Raw genomic sequence first — 17,056 nt, 5'->3', positions numbered from 1 at the left:
TCTCTCTAATTTTTTTTTTTTTTAATTTATCTCAAAACACAAACTAAACACACCCCTAATATTTCATAAGTTTTGTCAAAATTATTAAACTGCGTTTTTATGTTTATTTATTTTTTATTTTATATTCACCTCATTGAAATTTGAAAGATATGTCATATAATAAATTATACTTATTTTTCTTTTTTCAAATTTGAAAAATATACAGTTAATTCTACACTTTTGATATAATTAAGATTTTTTTTAATATTTTAACTTACAAAACACTTAGACCATTTTTCATCATTTGTTAGTTTTGTGAATAAAAAATAATATTACTATATTCTTTATATTAAAGTATATATTCATCTTTATTTATTTTAGGCCCCGTTTTTAGATGTAGAATGAAAAGAATTGATAGTGAGGGGATTAATAATGAAGGAATTGTTAATGAAGGGATTGATAGTGAGAAGATTAGTAAAATTGTGTTTGTTTTGATGATAGTTGTTAGTGTGGGAATTGTTAAATTATTTTTATATAAAATAATAAAATAATAAAACAAATAAAACTATAATTTTTACTTAACAAAAAATACAAAAAAAATATTAAATATTAATGTTTAAAAAAAATGCCCAACAAGTAAGAAACAAAAAATTACAGTTGATCTGCCAGGCATTCGGGCGGACGTTCGATAACACCCAATCTAAACTAACTATTTTACTAATACCATCTCTCTAGCCCAAACTGCTAATACCTCTTGCCAAGACCTATCGTAGTTCGAAGGGACTACGAATCTGAAGCTCCAAAACCAAAACAAACATGAGTCATCTTTACTGTTCATCTATCACAGTCCGGAGTGGACTGCGATAACGGAAAACAAACGAGGCCTTAATGTCTACCCACTATTAGCATTAGTTTCGGTTACTTTAATCATGCTAGGCTTCGTTTGGGAAGTGAGTTGGCTTTTTGACTTTTTGGCTTCTTTGGCTATTTTAGCCTGGGCTAAAAAGCTTGGTTTGGGAAAATTTTTTTGATTTTTTGGCTTTTTTGACTTTTTTTATGAGAGAAGGGTGTAATGATTATGGGTTGGATGTGATGTTTTGTTTGTTGTGGCTAAAATAGCCTATTTTGTCTTTTGTAGCTAAAATAACCAAAAATGCCTATAAACCAACTTGCCTAACAGAGGCTAAAGATGTGACACAAATTGTATTTTTATATCTAAATTTTAGGAGAGGTGAGTGTAATTTAACCTTTATTTTACATTAAATTGTAATTTAACCATTACCAATATTTGTTTTGAGAAAGATTGTGGTACACACCACGATAGGTGTTTAGAAAGTGAATTTTTTTGTAAGTTTTTTAATTGTAGGATATTATTGAATAATTTTTTTTTTTTTGTTTGGAAAGATAGTTGGGTTTTTTTGTATTGGATGTGATATTTGTAAGACAAAAAGTGAAATGATTATGAAGTTTGATGTGATATTTTGTTTGGATTTATTTTTTTATGGTTTTGTAACCAATTTGTCTTTTAGTGAAAAAAAACCAAAAAAAAAAACCAAAAAACTATGTTTCCAAACAGTGCCTAAAAACGGAAGTTAGTGCAATTATCTTAAAAGTATGGGATTAATTATTATTTTTAAGTCTTAAAAAGAAATTAGTGTAATTTATCCTTTATTTTTTTAATGCAATATTTTTTTTAAAAAAAAAAATCTTAAAAGAGGTTAGTGTAATTTATCCTTTATTTTTTTAATGCAGTAACTACTTTTTTTATTTCTCTCAATTTGAATAATACTTACACTGTATTTGAATCATTAATTTAAGAAGTAATTTGAAAAAAAGTCTAAATGCACCTTATAATTATGTATTAGTTTTTTTTTTTTTTTAACCTTATTTTACCATTTCCAATATTTGTTTCGAGAAAGATTATAGTACGCATAACCCTATTACGAAAAGAAATATGGCTGGTAGCTCGAAATGTGTGGCCCGATTTTGGGTCGAATGGCAAAACGACGTCGTTTTGCCATTATTTTATTTTATTTTTTTCTTTTTCTTTCTTCCTTTTCTTTCTTCCTTTTCTTCTTCTTCTTCGTTGAAACTAGAAGAAGAACAGAGGGGAAGAGGAGAGAGGGAGCCTCCGCCGCCTTCGCCCGCCGTCCTCGTCGCGAGGAGCTCGTCGCCTCCGCCCGCCGTCCTCGTCGCAGCTCGCAGCTCGTTCGTCGCCTCCGTCCGCCGTCGTAGCTCGCAGCTCGTCGGCTCCGCCCGATCGTGCCTCCGCCCCCCTCCTCCGCCTCCAGCCCTAATAATTGGGCCCCCTCCAGTCCTTCTCCTCCTTCCTCCTCCCTCCCTCCTCCTCCTCCTCCTTCTCTTTCTTCTTCCCCCTAATTTCGAGCTACCAACCGGGGTTGTTACGAAAAAAAAAATTTAATTTAAGATTTTGTGTCAATTTTGTTCAATTGATAATGTCGTTAGTGATTTTGATAAAAAAAATATTATTGAATTGATTGAGATTAACTCACTGAGTTAAATAAGTTTATAATTTTGCTCTTAACAATATGATACATGCCACTTATATGTTTATTTTTTATTAAAAAAATGGTAAGAGTTACTATCAATTGGATTAAATTGAGATAAAGTCATAAATTCAATATTAAAATCGAGCTAATTGAAATTACAGGGACCAAAATAACATAAGAGCTAAAATATAGGGACTACCATCATAATTTTTCCTTTTTTTTTTTAAGTTATATTTTTTTTCCTTTGCAATAACTATATTTTAATTTTTCTTCTCTTAGGCCTCGTTTGGGAATAGACTTTTTTAGTAATTTTTTGATTTTTTAACTAAAATATGATGTAAAAAAATATGTTTGGGATGACCTTTTTAATTTTTTATGAAAAAATGTGCAAAAAGTAAAGAGAAAAGAGAATCTTTGACTTTTTGTTATAGATTGTTGACTTTTTAATTTTTTTAATGACTTTTTAACTTTTTTGCTAAAAAAGTCACTTGCCAAACAAAGCCTTAGTTTAGAGAACACTTATATTTATATTTCACAATGATTTCTTTACCTTATCTTATTGTTTATCAAGATTTATTTACAAAGAAAAGGTGATTTAACATTTCAAAACTTAAGTTAAAATTAGCAAAAGAGTAAAGGTTGGTAGCTCTAAAATCCCTCCCCCTAATCCCCCTAATTTCCTTTTTTGGAAACTGTTTTCTATTTTTTACTTGAAATGGCATTTTCGGGGGATTCGGGCTCCCCCCTTTCGGGGGATGAGCCACTGCCCTTAGCAAAATTAGTTAATTGGGGTTTTGACTCTTCTACAAAAATGAATATTTACAAAGAATAATGTTTGGGACCCCCTTTTGGGGGTCACCCCTCACCCCCCTTTGTCACGTGGCGGGTGGTGATTGGAGGAGCAGGATAAAAAAGAAAAAGAAAAAGAAAATGTAACCAATGAGAGAGAGAGGGGGTCAAAGGGGGTGGGAGGAAAAGGAGGATGAATCATTATTGATTTACAAATAAATAAGTTCAGAATAGCTGCTTAAATAGTTTAAATTTGTAGTTAATTATTTCTAACGTGACAAATGAATATGAATAAAAAAAATAACAATAATTGAGTTTGATTTTTTTAAATTATAGTTAAATATTCTGACCTAATGAAATTGAAACACTTATAAGTTTAAGTATTTTAAAGTTTTAAATTATTTTTAAATTTATACGCAAATTTTGACCTTGTGAAAATATATCACACGTATATTTGATATTTTAAAAATATGAAAATTTATAAATTTTATTTTAAAATTTGAAACTCCTAGAACAATTTTGTAAAAAGTGTCTTTTGTATGATATATATACATATAGATAGGTTGTCAATTTCAGGAATTATAAGACTATGAAAATCTTATTGCAAGTGGATAGAGTAGATTCAACATTTTTGTCCCTTAGATAAAATTTTAGTAACCTAAAAATGTAGGTAATTTAGGTTTAATTAAAATTGACAACCATCTATTTACAATAATAATACAAATAAAACAGTTCATCAAATCAAGTGTTTATCATTATGGTGACAATAACTTAGCAATTTTAAATTTATATTGTGCTAAGATATTGACCTATTTGGTGCAATTTTTCTCAAGTTAAAAATCAAAAATCAACCATATAATTATTATTTTTAGGTTATTTAAGTTATTTCTATATTAGAAGCTAAAAAAAAATTGAAAAAAACAAATTGAAAAAGAAGAATAAGAATGGGAAGCTATGAGTTTTTTGTTTTTTTGGTCAATTTTCGCATATCAAACTAAATTCCTATAGTCCGAACAAACTTTTTAAAACAGAGTAAAAATTATGAATATTTATGGCGTATCATGTAACTTTGTGGAAAAGTTACAAATAATGATTTTATAATATGCACCTTAAAGTTGCAAATAGCAAAATTATGATACTTTGTGGTATTTGTCATGATATTTATGGCGATAAAAATCGTGACTCTTTATAGAAAAAAAAAATTATGATATTTTGGAGTAGTTTATGTTTCAAAATTTTATGAGAAAGTTAGGAAAGAGATACCATATACAACATTTTATAGGTGCACGTAGTTGTCTCTCTTAAACATAGATTTTTTTTTTTTAAATGTTAAAAAAAGTGAAATTTAACTTCAGATTTTAGATAGAGTTGTATATGAATGGAATTTTTTCTAATTGACTTATGCCACCTGAATTTTAAAAATAAAACATGCAAATACTTTTTTTAATTTAATTTAATTATTTTTAAAAAAAATTGGGTTGTGCCCAATACTTTTTACCCATAAATTTTGAATGTTTAAAAGACTTCTTGTAACAGAAAAAGTGAATATGTTATAACAGATATTTTATACTATTTTTAAATATATAACCATAAAAAAAAAAATTTAGATTCTCAAAATTATTTCTGAAACCTCATTTTTTCAATTATGTAGATTTTCTCACCTCCTTAAAATAACATATATCATTTAACTCTTTCATCTATTCTTTAACTCCATGTAACTATGTTTTTTAACAAAACATAAATAAATAAAACAAATTGTTAATAATATATATATATATATATATATATATATGATTCCTTCACTTACTTTAAATTGAAAAATGTTTCATCTCTTATTTTTTACCCCCTCTAAACTCCTCACAATGATGTGGCAAACACTCTCTTCAAATTGTTTGCCACATCATTGGAGAGGGAGTTTGGAGGAGAAAAATTGAGAGATGTAATATTATTGTTAAATTATATACATTTCATAGTGGGCAACTATTACCGCGCAGCACCATCACTAATATGATATATATATATATATATGAGGATATGTTAGTCATTTTGCTTGAACTTGTCATTTTTGACAAAGTATTTAGTCGCCTAGACCTTTAGACATGTAAAATTGAAATTTGAACTTTTAGACCAAGTACCTTTTCTTAAATTACCTTGTATCATTTATTTGAACATAAATGTAATACCATGATGTTATGTTGTGAGAGAAAACCCAATGAGAGAGAGAAACGTTTTGGTTCATGAGAATGTTGTCTTTATTTTTCTTAACTAGTTGGCCCCGCACGTGGGGTCGTGTTACAGTTTCAATATAAATAGTTTTGAAATTGTGTTTGGTTTATGCATTTGAAAAGTGAATTAAAAGAAAATTATTTTCGACAACCAAGTTGACAAAAATATAGAGAAGAACACTCTATTTATTTAATAATAGAAAAATAATTCATCCACGTATTGAATAGATATTGTAGCAATAGCCTTTTTTTCAATGCGATCTTGTCCAAACATTACATACAAGCACACTAATGTTGATGATTTGATAATAATATGCGTATGGTACATATCTTATAACATAAGTTTAACAAAAAAACATGTTTATTATATCACTCCATACAGTAGCTTGTTTTTATAACATTACCCAAATTAGTGAGTGGAATATGATGATTCATTTTTTTTCATCTTTGGTAAAAAAAATTGTTTAGCTTTTTTTTTTTTTATGAAATTTGTATTTGCATAAAAAATTAATTCTTCAAATTGGTCTAGAAGGATCTTAAAAATTTAAGAAGCATACATCCTTGTCTTTCTAGATGTACAATATTTTTAATTTTGCGTGGTAAAGTCTTGTCATTGTATTTGAAGTGCCCATATTTTCCTTTGATGTGCTTGCACAATGCATCTGCTGCAAAGTTGCCCTCTCTACGAATGAAGGTGATTTTACAATCTTCGACATTCTGTCTTCTTCTTTAGATGTTGCCTTTGAGTTTCCATACGACGTTGCAATAATCACTTTGTGTATTGTGTAGTATTGTTTCGATTAAGAATTTTGCATAACCTTCTGCTCATATTTTTGGCCATTCATTTTCTGTTGCAATTTGTAAACCACGACATAAAGCTGATGCTTCAGCATATTCTGCAGATTTCATTGGTATTGTGTTTGGAAAAACATAAACGCAAATTCTTTCGTGGTTTTGAAATATTTCTGTGCGAATAGCATCTACTTCTTGTGGAACTTCTTTGTTCGAGTAGATTCCACCGTCAAAATTTAATTTGAGCCATCCTTCTTTTGGTGGTTGCCAATATACATGATGTGGTTGTTCAGTGAAGTGGGTAGATGATGTGGTGGATTCTTTGTGCGATGAGTAAATTTGGGGTAATAGGTGGTCGCTAGTATTTTCAAATGTAGAGATAGTGATGTTGAGCAAGGTGTAGTAGGTTTCAGAATTGTAATAATAGTATGAATTTGAGTAAGAAGTAGTAGGTATGTTTGAGTAATAGTTATAATTGGCTGGAGATATATAAGTGGTTCGTTGGGTATGTAGGAGATGTGTGTTGAAGTAATATGTGTGGTAATTTTTAGTTAGTAAGATGTAGTCATGATTGTCATATTGGGTATTGTCGTAGTTAGGTAATGAATTATACATTGTATTCATGTTGAAAGGTGTGCAGTTGGTGTTATTCATGTTGGGGGTTCTGTGAGGAACTGTGATATGTGGAGTTAGGTAAACTGTAAAAAACATGACAAAAATGTTAGTTAAACTATAGGGGAAATAAGTTAATTTGTTAAAAGTCAATGTTAAATACCCTTTGATGCAATTGGCCAACTGTTGGTTTTGAAAAGTAATTATAAATGTTTTATACTGGTTACTTGCCTATAACTGACATATGAACATTAGAACATAACATCCATCAAAGATGACATGCAAATATAAAAGAAAGGCCTTTTAATGATCAGATAAATAGCTATGGGAAAGACCCTTTTTGAAGAATGATACAATTTGGAAACCATAATTGATCAACAACGAACATAGTGAACCGCAAGATAAAAACAAAAAATAAACTACTACTACTACAAAACAAACAAACAAACAAACAGAAAAACACAAACATTGGATAGAATATCATGTTAAATTTTATACTTTATTTAGTAAAAACTATTCCTTAATATTTGCTTTTGTGTATCCTGCTAAAACAATCTTAAAATTGATATCAACATCTCACATCTTCTGTCTATATTCATACTCTGAAGAGTCAAATTAGAACAAGTAGTTGTAATGGGTAGCTCAACATGAAGAAAATTTATACAAAAATAAACATAATACTATATATATATCTGTTGAAGAAAATACCAGAAACTAAACTATATTATTGATAAATGATGCAAAGAAAATGAGATACAAATAGATCAGGCTGAGGCACGGATATCTCGTTTTCTTTAAGGAGATCAAGCCCACTGCGGTAGGAAGGATCCAAATACCGATGCAGCAGTCACAACACTATGACTTGTCCCCTCCAGGATACAACAGCCCGACCACTTGTCGTATGGTTCAGGCCAACTCTGCACAAGATGGTGAACCCAAAGCTCCACCAATAAAACACCCTTCTTTGCTAGTAATCTCTCTGGTATAGAAAATAGTTGATCTCTATAGATAGAAAAGAGTAGACTATATATAGGCTATAAGGACCTTATAGTTACACCAAAAATAATGACCATTAAACAAGAAAATGGTTACACCAAAATAATGACCATTAACCAAGTTCATGAATTCTATTTATCCTCCATTTATGACCAAGAGGTTACCAAAGTAATAAAACCCCATTTATGAAAAAGATAAACCAATAAATAAATATAAGATATTAAAATGGTCCAACAATCCCCCACTCATTTTAATATCAACAAGGATAAAAGAGATTACCAAACAAAGATAGACTAGTATGCATCATGAAGGTGTGCTCTACATTGAACCTTCATTAGTGAAACAGCAACCTCTACTCCAGAGTCAGTAGTGGTCTCAGACTTGAACTATGACTGCTTAGGGGAAATAAAGTATTACTGCTCACACATAATAGTCCAGGTGTTGACATGAGCTTTGAACTATGACTGCTTAGGGGAAATAAAGTATTACTGCTCACACATAATAGTCCAGGTGTTGACATGAGCTTTAATAGCCATCACATTACGGCCTAGTGCTAATCCTAGTTTTCATGAGCATATTTGAGAATAAGCCTTGTTCTCATAGAAAGCGGCCCCACTTTCATGCTCACATAGGTGAAATCTGTCAAGGATGTTCCTGTAATTTACACACCCCACTCAACAAGAGCTACAGAATTTCATTAAGAGTATAAAAACTCAACCCTCCAACATTACAGAACAAATGCACTTATATCATAGGGATGGATAACAAAATATTAAAGAGTGCATTTTTACAACCACCATATGATTCGTTCTTCCCATTGAACCTAGTTACAGGATCTCTGGTCCCTAGGTTGGGTATCCTCATACATGGTTTTTGATTTTATAGGCTTCAAACCCATCCCCCTCGATGTATTCCAGACCCTATCTCTCGCCAAGGCCTTGGTTAACGGATCCGCAAGATTATCACAAGATCTTACATAATTCACAGTTATGATGCCATTACTCAAAAAGGATCTCACATTACTTTGTTTCCTTCTAATAGGTCTGGATTTACCATTATAAAAATGATTGTTCACTCTACCAATAGCAGCAGTGCTATCACAATGAATTAACACAGGAGGAATTGGTTTTTCCCAAAAAGGAATTTCATGTAACAAATCTCTCAACCAATTCGCTTCCTCACATGCTGAAGCTAACGCTATAAGCTCAGCTTCCATTGTAGAATTAGCAATTATCGTCTGTTTTTTAGACTTCCAACATATAGCACCACCACCCAAGGTAAAAATAAAACCCGAGGTAGAGAGAGAATCACCTGCCAAAGTGTTCCAATCGGCATCACTATATCTCTCAAGTACCGCAGGATACTTGTTATAAAACAAACCATAATTTTTTATTCCAAATAAATATCTCATAATTCTTCCCATGGCTAGCCAATGATCTCGACTTGGTTTGCTAGTAAACCTGCTAAGTACTCCAACAGCATATGCAATGTCAGGTCTAGTACAGTCAGTAGCATATCTCAAACTACCAATCATGCTAGCATATTCCTTTTGATTAATCACTTCTTTTTCATTTGTTACAACAGATAAGTGTATGCTTGCATCAAAAGGAGTAGCAACATGTTTACAGTCTAGAAAATTATATTTCTTTAAAATTTTCTCAACATAATGCGACTGATCAAGAAAAATGCCATCCTTAGTCTTGGTAATTTTAATTCCCAAAATAAAATTAGCTTCACCAAGATCTTTCATATCAAAGTGGCTATTAAGCATATTTTTAGTCTCATTTATAATATGCAAATTAGAGCCAAAGATAAGTAGATCATCCACATATAGGCTAATAATCACATGTGCATTCTCACAAGTTTTATAATATATGCACTTATCACATTCATTAGTCTTATAGCCATTCTCAAGCATTCAGGAATCAAATTTCTCATGCCACTGTTTAGGAGCTTGTTTTAAACCATAAAGGGATTTAATTAGCTTACACACGTTGCTTTCTTGGCCAGGCTCCACAAAGCCTTCAGGTTGGTCCATGTAAATCTCCTCATCTAGATCTTCATTTAAAAATGCTGTTTTTACATCCATTTGATGAATTTTTAAATCATGAATTGCAGCCACTGCAATCAACAGTCTAATGGATGTTACTCTAGTAACCGAAGAAAAAGTATCAAAGAAATCAAGATCAACTTATTGCTTAAAACCTTTAGCGACAAGCCTCGCTTTATATTTATCTATAGTTCCATCCGGTTTAAGTTTTTTTACGAAGGACCCATTTACACCCAATAGTTTTACAACCTAGAGGTAAATCCACTAGCTTCAATGTTTTATTTGAAAGTAGTGAGTCTATCTCATCATTTACAGCCTCTCTCCAGAAAATAGCATCAGGTGATGATAAAGCTTATTGTACCGTATGAGGAATTTCTTCCACATTATAAAGATAATAGTCAGGGCCAAAATCTTTTTCAACTCTAGCTCGTTTACTTCTTCTTGGTTGGATTTGAAAATTTTCTTTTTCTTGAAAAACTTTGAGAAGGAGTAGAAGAGTTAGGCATAGATAAAATATTTTCAGATATTATTTGACCCCCACTATTTCTAGATTTGAAAGAAAATTTATTTTCATGAAAAATAGCATCACCTGATTCAAAAATAAAATTATTTTCCATATCAAAAAATCTATAAGTTGTACTATGCAACGCATACTCAAGAAAAGCACAAGTGGTAGCTCGTTCACCCAATTTAGGTCGTTTAGGATCTGCAAGCCTCACAAAAGCTAAACAACCCCAAACCCTCAAAAAACCTAGATTTGGTTTATGCCCCCGCCACAACTCATAAGGGACAATTTTAGTCTTTTTGTGTGGCACTCTATTTATCACATGGCAAGCTGTCAAAATAGTCTCATCCCAAAAATTTGAGGGAGCACCTGAATCAATAAGCATAGCATTCGTCAAGTCAATTAGCGTTCTATTTTTTCTTTCAGTTACGCCATTTGATGAAGGTGAATATGGTGGAGTATTCTCATGAATAATTCCCAATGACTGAACAAAAGAGTTGAATCCTAGAGATTCATACTCCCGGCCTCTATCACTTCTAATTCTTTTAATCTTTTTACCAAATTGATTTTCCACTTCAAGAAGGAATTCGTTAAATTTCTCAAAAGCATCACTTTTATTTTTTAATAAATATACGTTTGTATATTTTGAAAAATCATCAATAAAAATGATAAAATATCGGTTACCACCCCGAGTTAAAATTCCTTCAAACTCACACAAATCAGTATGAAATAATTCTAGCAATTCGGTATTTTTTTCAACACTTTTATGAGGCCTCTTGGTAATTTTTGCTTTACTACAGACTTCACATTTCTCAAAATTTTTTGTCACTTTAGGAATTAATTCTAAACTACTCATGATTCCCATATATTTACTATTTATATGACACAAGCGAGCATGCCATAAATTAATAGAAGACAACATGTAAACCGAATTAGTAGATGGTTTATTAATTTCAACATTCAATTTGAACATCCCATCACAAGCATAACCCTTACCCACAAAAATACCCTTCTTGGTAATCACATATTGATCAGATTCCATAGTTTGCTTAAAACCAGCCTTATTCAACAAATAACTTGACATCAAATTCTTCCTCATGGACGGTGTATAAAGCACATCTTTTAAAGTAAGCACACGTCCAGAGGTGAATTTTAGATCAACCTCACCACTCCCAAGTATCTTGGTTTGACTAGAGTCACCAAGCATAATTGTTTTCTCATCATCAAAGGGAGTATACACCTTGAACCAAGTTTGATCATAACAAACATGTCTATTAGCACCAGAATCTGCCCACCAACCGTCCACATAATTAACCATGCAAATGTCTGTAATCATAGCCACAAATGGCTCCTCAATAATGTTAGCCTTTGGGGCAGGTGCACGTTTTCGGAATTTGCAAGTTCGAGCAATATGCCCATTTTTGCCACAGACAAAGCATGTAAAATTTTGTGGAGGTGATGGACCTTAGTTCTTATCTGGATTAATCCACTTATTTTGAGGTTTACCATAATTCTTCATATTCTTTTTATAAGGCTTCAAATAAGCATTCTTGGAATTATGACCTTTGGGTAAGTTATTATTTGCTGAAACAAAGTTTACCTTTGTGGTAGAATTGCCATTACCCGCTTGTGTTATTAATGCATCTTGGGCTCTAGCCTCCTCTTCTACTCGGATGCGAATTGCTAGAATTATTTCATACTGATTTATGTGAGTTTGAAGGAATTTTAACTCGGGGTGGTAACCGATATTTTATCACTTTTATTAATGATTTTTCAAAATATACAAACGTATATTTATTAAAAAATAAAAGTGATGCTTTTGAGAAATTTAAAGAATTCCTTCTTGAAGTGGAAAATCAATTCGGTAAAAAAGATTAAAAGAATTAGAAGTGATAGAGGCCGGGAGTATGAATCTCTAGGATTCAACTCTTTTGTTCAGTCATTGGGAATTATTCATGAGACTACGCCACCATATTCACCTTCATCAAATGGCGTAGCTAAAAGAAAAAATAGAACGTTAATTGACTTGACGAATGCTATGCTTATTGATTCAGGTGCTCCCTCAAATTTTTGGGGTGAGGCTATTTTGACAGCTTGCCATGTGATAAATAGAGTGCCACACAAAAAGACTAAAATTGTCCCTTATGAGTTATGGCGGGGGCATAAACCAAATCTAGGTTATTTGAGGGCTTGGGGTTGTTTAGCTTTTGTGAGGCTTGCAGATCCTAAACGACCTAAATTGGGTGAACGAGCTACCACTTATGCTTTTCTTGGGTATGCGTTGCATAGTATAGCTTATAGATTTTTTGATATGGAAAATAATATTATTTTTGAATCAGGTGATGCTATTCTTCATGAAAATAAATTTCCTTTCAAATCTAGAAATAATGGGGGTCAAATAATATCTGAAAATATTTTATCTATGCCTAGCTCTTCTACTCCTTCTCAAGTTTTTCAAGAAAAAGAAAATTTTCAAATCCAACCAAGAAGAAGTAAACGAGCTAGAGTTGAAAAAGATTTTGGCCCTGACTATTATCTTTACAATGTGGAAGAAATTCCTCATACGATACAAGAAGTTTTATCATCACCTGATGCTATTTTCTGGAGAGAGGCTGTAAATGATGAGATAGACTCACTACTTTCAAATAAAACATGGAAGCTAGTGGATTTACTTCCAGGTTGTAAAACTATTGGGTGTAAATGGGTCCTTCGTGAAAAACTTAAACCGAATGGAACTATAGATAAATTTTTTGTCACTTTAGGAATTAATTCCAAACTACTCATGATTCCCACATATTTACTATTTATATGACACAAGCGAGCATGCCATAAATTAATAGAAGGCAACATGTAAACCGAATTAGTAGATGGTTTATTAATCTCAACATTCAATTTGAACATCCCATCACAAGCATAACCCTTACCCACAAAAATACCCTTCTTGGTAATCACATATTGATCAGATTCCATAGTTTGCTTAAAACCAGCCTTATTCAACAAATAACTTGACATCAAATTCTTCCTCATGGACGGTGTATAAAGCACATCTTTTAAAGTAAGCACGCGTCCAGAGGTGAATTTTAAATCAACCTCACCACTCCCAAGTATCTTGGTTTGACTAGAGTCACCAAGCATAATTGTTTTCTCATCATCAAAGGGAGTATACACCTTGAACCAAGTTTGATCATAACAAACATGTCTATTAGCACCAGAATCTGCCCACTAACCGTCCACATAATTAACCATGCAAAGGTCTGTAATCTTAGCCACAAATGGCTCCTCGATAATGTTAGCCTTTGGGGCAGGTGCACGTTTTCGGAATTTGCAAGTTCGAGCAATATGCCCACTTTTGCCACAGACAAAGCATGTAAAATTTTGTGGAGGTGATAGACCTTGGTTCTTATCTGGATTAATCCACTTATTGTGAGGTTTACCATAATTCTCCATATTCTTTTTATAAGGCTTCAAATAAGCATTCTTGGAATTATGACCTTTGGGTAAGTTATTATTTGCTGAAACAAAGTTTACCTTTGTGGTAGAATTGCCATTACCCGCTTGTGTTATTAATGCATCTTGGCCTCTAGCCTCCTCTTCTACTCGGATGCGAGTGATCAACGTCAGAGCTACAGAATTTCATTAAGAGTATAAAAACTCAACCCTCCAACATTACAGGACAAATGCACTTACATCATAGGGATGGATAACAAAATATTAAAGAGTGCATTTTTACAACCACCATATGATTCGTTCTTCCCATTGAACCCAGTTACAGGATCTCTGGTCCCTAGGTTGGGTATCCTCATACATGGTTTTTGATTTTATAGGCTTCAAACCCATCCCCCTCGATGTATTCCAGACCCTATCTCTCGCCAAGGCCTTGGTTAACGGATCCGCAAGATTATCACAAGATCTTACATAATTCACAGTTATGATGCCATTATTCAAAAAGGATCTCACATTACTTTGTTTCCTTCTAATAGGTCTGGATTTACCATTATAAAAATGGTTGTTCACTCTACCAATAGCAGCAGTGCTATCACAATGAATTAACATAGGAGGAATTGGTTTTTCCCAAAAAGGAATTTCATGTAACAAATCTCTCAACCAATTCGATTCCTCACATGCTGAAGCTAACGCTATAAGCTCAGCTTCCATTGTAGAATTAGCAATTATCGTCTGTTTTTTAGACTTCCAACATATAGCACCACCACCCAAGGTAAAAATAAAACCCGAGGTAGAGAGAGAATCACCTGACAAAGTGTTCTAATCGGCATCACTATATCCCTCAAGTACCGCAGGATACTTGTTATAAAACAAATCATAATTTTTTGTTCCAAATAAATATCTCATAATTCTTCCCATGGCTAGCCAATGATCTCGACTTGGTTTGCAAGTAAACCTGCTAAGTACTCCAACAGCATATGCAATGTCAGGTCTAGTACAGTTAGTAGCATATCTCAAACTACCAATCATGCTAGCATATTCCTTTTGATTAATCATTTCTTTTTTATTTGTTACAACAGGCACATGAAGCAAAAGTGGCTTCCTATAATACAGATAAGTATAAATGTCGTTTTTATCTCTTAAATTGCCTTGCTGATCAATTTTATGATTACTATGATACCACTTACACTTCCGTAAAGAAAATCAATTTTATGATTACTATGACACCACTTACACTTCCGTAAAGAAAATTTGGAAAGTTTTACAGACTAAGTATGATACCGAAGAGGCAGGAGCAAAAACGTATGCAGCTAGCCAGTTTTTCTGCTTCCAAATGGTAGATGGAAAATCCGTTGTGGAACAAGCACAAGATTTCCAAATGATAGTTGCAGAAGTAAGATATGCAACTACCAAGTTGTCACCAATCTTGATGCCTTCAGATCGTACTTCTGCAACTATCATTTGGAAATCTTGTGCTTGTTCCACAACGGATTTTCCATCTACCATTTGGAAGCGGAAAAACCGGCTAGCTGCATACTTTTTTGCTCCTGCCTCTTGGGTATCATACTTAGTCTGTAAAGGTTTCCAAATTTTCTTTGTGGAAGTGTAAGTGGTGTCATAGTAATCATAAAATTGATCAGCAAGGCAATTTAAGAGATAAAAGCGACATTTATACTCATCTGTATTATAGGAAGCCACTTTTGCTTCATGTGCCTCATAGTCTTCATCATTCATCTCCTTGGTTTGGATTTTGTTCGGATTCTTTTCGGTAAGAACATATGCAACTTTCAAAAGGCTAAGGTAAAAGAGAACTTTTCCTTTCCACCTCTTAAAATGAACTCCTTTGAACTTGAAAGGTTTGTTGAGATCTCCAATTCCATCATTGGTTTTTTCTGGTACTTGTTCCATGGTTGATCTCCTTAAAATTGTTCGAGAAAATACCAGAAACTAAACTATATTATTGATAAATGATGCAAAGAAAATGAGATACAAATATATCAGGTTGAGGCACGGATATCTCGTTTTCTTTAAGGAGATCAAGCCCACTGCAGTAGGAAGGATCCAAATACCGATGCAGCAGTCACAACACTATGACTTGTCCCGTCCAGGATACAACAACCCGACCACTTGTCGTATGGTTCAGGCCAACTCTGCACAAGATGGTGAACCCAAGCTCCACCAATAAAACACCCTTCTTTGCTAGTAATCTCTCTTGTATAGAAAATAGTTGATCTCTATAGATAGAAAAGAGTAGACTATATATAGGCTATAAGGACTTTACAGTTACACTAAAAATAATGACCATTAAACAAGAAAATAGTTACACCAAAATAATAACCATTAACCAAGTTCATGAATTCTATTTATCCTCCATTTATGACCAAGAGGTTACCAAAGCAATAAAATCCCATTTATGAAAAAGATAAACCAATAAATAAATATAAGATATTAAAATGGTCCAACAATATCAATTGATATATCAATTAGTGTACTAATAGATGATGTGACATAATTTAAAAAAATTTAACTATTTATAATTTGTATAATGAATAGGGTCATAATTTTAAAGTAATAATATCATAATATATGTTAGTAAACTAATTAATATGGTTATTGATACATGTAATACTATCAAAAATAAATAAATACATAAATAAGCATCTCTACATTATAAAATGTAGCTACTCATCCATCCAAATCATAATGATACACAACTCCCCCTATTATTTGAAATCATAATTGTGCACAGCTCTCTATTGTCCCACTCAAGTCACTTGAAGACTTTTTGAGACTCAAAGAGTCTATTACTTTCTCTCTCTAAACACTATACTATCTCTCACATATTACAAATTCTCTCTCTTAACTTTCTCCATCTCTAACCTTTGTTTTGTCTGGAATAAATATTTTCAAAGATCTCAAATAGTTGCTCCCTTGGTTGTCGATGATACATGGATCTTGGAGTTCAACAATGACGGCCTCGGTGGTGCTGAAAATGAAAGGAAAATCGACTCATCAGGACGACCTCCATTCTCCAGTCATCTAAATCTGTAAGTCTCTCAATCCCCACCATACTCTCACTCAATGTCATCGTCGATCCATTCATCAGCTAAGTAATACTTGTACCAATATTTGTGAAGGCCAGAAGTGGTGAAAT

The sequence above is a fragment of the Camellia sinensis genome, chromosome 7, assembly GCF_055761805.1.
Source record: "Camellia sinensis isolate YWXY chromosome 7, ASM5576180v1, whole genome shotgun sequence".
Lineage (NCBI taxonomy): Eukaryota > Viridiplantae > Streptophyta > Magnoliopsida > Ericales > Theaceae > Camellia > Camellia sinensis.
Note: the sequence above shows the minus strand (reverse complement) of the source record.